Below are 3,492 nucleotides of genomic sequence, written 5' to 3' on the forward strand. Positions count from 1 at the left end.
TTGAAACACAGACTAAATCTCATCTAAGTAATTGATTAAGGCAAAAAGAGGAAGCACAGCTGCTGGTCGGAGCTGTGTGGGTCTTGCCTCAGGCAGCAGGGCAGTAACAGGGCAGAGACACGTGGGCTGAGCCAGACTGGAAATCACAGATCTGAGGCAGATTGTCAACAGACAACTCTGTGCCCTCAGCAGACTGTTGAAAAGCATTTATTATGGCACCTGGTCCCTGAAGGAAGCACTAGAAACTCTGGCATTTGTACCTTCGTTGACACTGACGCAGTCACAACACGCAGGAATCTGTTTGTCTGAGCTGGGCAGGACTGTGCCACTGCCCACATCCCCGACACTTCCTACCCTTGCACTACCCTGATAGTGCAGGCAGCTGCATGCCGACTCAGCTACACTACCTGGGCTCCCTGGGTGTGCTATACAGAGGAAAAGAAATAATGTGGTGGCTACAGCAAAAAGCAGAGCTGGCTGCAGGTCACCATTCAGCTAGCAAAGCTGCTTAGATAAGTTACTTCTGCAGTAAGTTCTTACTTCTATATTCACCTTTTGCAAAAAGAGGCTAACTTCCCCTGGGACACGCTTTGGTACAGAGACACCCCAGTGTTTGCCTCCATGCACATGATTGCTAGAATTTTTCTGACTGAAAATTGGAGGCATAATTACATCCCAGGCTGAAAGTCTGATCAGAGCAGGATTCCTGCAGCACTGTTCCACAGCCACAGCAATACACGCACACAGATGCACATACATACGCACATACAGTTAATATTTTAAATTCTACTTTCTGGACCAAATGAAATTCTGGAGTTCTGAGTTACATGAAAGTTACACCAAAAAAAAAAAATCAACAACAAGAGAGAGCACTGGACCATGGCACGTCCCAGTGAGACTAGTCTGAACCCATTGTTTCAGGCTTGAGTAAAGATGGAAAGAGGAGGGCTTAATTTCAACAAATATTCACGGCCATGGGATGTCTCCTTTGCCTCTGCCCCAGGCAAAGAAGCCATGCTGATGCAGTGGGCATTTTTAGGTATACCTTCTAATCTTTCAGATCAGTTGATTCATCCATCCTACCTATATGCTAGGTGGCTGCTATCATGAGAGGGAGCAGAGTAACACAGCGGCAGTCCCATTTGCTGCAGTTCCTGCAACAGGAAATGCAGGACTGGGTCTCAGAGCAAGGGCAAGAAGTGGTGGGCTGTCCAAGGAACACTCACCATGGCTTTTTTTGACCAGTGCCATGAACGTCGTCACTGGGATATAACACTGCTGCTTTTACAGGCAAGTTATAAGGCACGCTTGCTGGCTTGCCTGGGGTCTTAGGATGATAGGAATAATGTGGATTTTCCAATAATAACTAAAAAACCAGTAGCATCAAAATATTAAGAAATGCAAACTACTGTGGCAAGATTTTTTAAGTAGTCTTCCATTTAACTTAATGTTTACCATAACTGCCCTTCCCACGCTGATGTTATAGCATGTGGCTTAAATAATTTTCAGCAAAAATAATATTCATTATGGCTCTGACCTTGCAAACCTACTGTGTGGGCACAAGCTTTCTCTTATTGATCATTGTTACATATTATTCTCTATGAGGGTGGTGAGGCATTGGCACAGGTTGCCCAGAGTGGTTGTGGAGGCCCCATCCCTGGAAGCGTTCAAGGCCAGGTTGGATGGGGCTTTGGGCAACGTGGTCTAGTGGAGGGTGTCCCTGCCCATGGCAGGGGGGTTGGAACTAGATGGTCTTTGAGGTCCCTTCCAACCCAAACCATTCTATGATTCTATGATACAGTTATCAGGTCCAGTTATAGAGTAAAGACTATTAAATATATTTTAAAAAGGGGGCAACTATAAGACTTGATGCAATAATAATTTGCCCATTTTCTTTATCAGCTCCTGGCTCAATACTGCCCACACATCAGACAAGGCATAGATGCCTGAGAGAAAGTAAAAATCTCACTCTGAACTCACAATTATGCTAGCATTTCTCTTAGCCTGTTGATTTCCCCATTATTATTGACATGGAAAGCAAGGAAGAATACAGAGACAAAATAGCAAAAAAAAAAAATTTAATCTGGCCAAGCAATTGCATTCTCTGGCTGTAGGTTTTAAATATCTTTAACAGGAAGTCTTCCCCATAGACTTCAGTGGAAAACAGCTATGTTCACACATAGACAGATTGCACGTTGGAGGCAGGGGAAGAGGGTGCCTTTTTTTATTACGTGGGCTACACAGACACTGCAAATTGAAGCTTAAGAAAACAGGGCTGCTCCTGTTTCACCATGATATGGCCTGCTGATAATTAGCCTGTCTGCCTGGGCTCCTCTTCTTCCCTATCCCACCCCTGCACAGCAATTAACAGGGGCAAAAGCAAGCCTGTGCGCTCCCTTGTTATGTGTCGGAGCAGCTGCTTGGGCTATCCAGGGGGTCCAGGTCAATACCCAGATCATCTTTCCTGGAAAGCCAACAACTCTTTCAGGCCTGAATTTGTAATACAGACAGACTGAGAGAGTCAATTACCACAATGTACAGATGATACATACCAGAGGGTGAGAATTTGTGGATTTTTAGAGCTAAAACAGATCATCTTCTGCTTTGACCCCTGCACAAATCAGACTGAAGGACCAACTCCGGATACTACTGAGCCTAACAGCTTGCATTTGGCCAAATGCAGTTTTTCCTCCTGAATAAGGGTTATTCTGTGTTAAAGCCATTTTCCATAAAGTCACATTGATGAGCACGAGCTACCATGCCCATCCATAACTAAGAATTAAATTATGCACAGGCTTTCCCATTGTTTTTTGTGGGCAAGAGATTATTCATGCCATTTACACAATTCAGCTGTGTATAAACACAGCAGCCTGGCTCACAATTATGAGTTGTATTCCAGCCCCTCCAGTACTGGTATTAACAAGTTATAGTCTAGTTTTAACAGAGATAGCCCTGATGGCAATGCTGGTGAGTTTTTTTCCAGCACCCTTCTCCTCACAGCTGAGAAAGCCTCCCCAGAGCACTGGCTTCTTGCCCAGCTCCAGTTTCAGACTTTGCTGCCCAAGCAGTCTTTGCTTTATGGCAAACAGGTCTGTGCCCTTTAGGGAAACAGGAGCTCCCCCAACTCCATTAGGCTGCATACACATCTCCTGGCTTTCTGGAAATAAGATTTCTCCTCCCAGTGATCAATTCTGAAAGACAGCAAGATGGTCAAAGTAGCTGAGCCACCGATGGAAGAGGTATTAGAAACACACAGGTATTAAAAAACTAGAAATAGTTCTGAAAGTGACCAGTGACAGTATCTCTCTATTCCTCTCTCAATGCAATACCAACTCCCTGTCGTCCAGCGTCTTTTCATCCCACTCCAGGTTTCTGTTGTAGAAATCCAGAGGAATAACTTTTCTGGATTCAATGGAATTAAAGAGGTGTGGGGAAAATCCTCAAGTGGAGGATCCTTCCTGCCTGACATCTGTTCAGCATCTCTGTACATAG

This window comes from Balearica regulorum, chromosome 4 (assembly GCF_011004875.1).
Source record: "Balearica regulorum gibbericeps isolate bBalReg1 chromosome 4, bBalReg1.pri, whole genome shotgun sequence".
NCBI lineage: Eukaryota > Metazoa > Chordata > Aves > Gruiformes > Gruidae > Balearica > Balearica regulorum.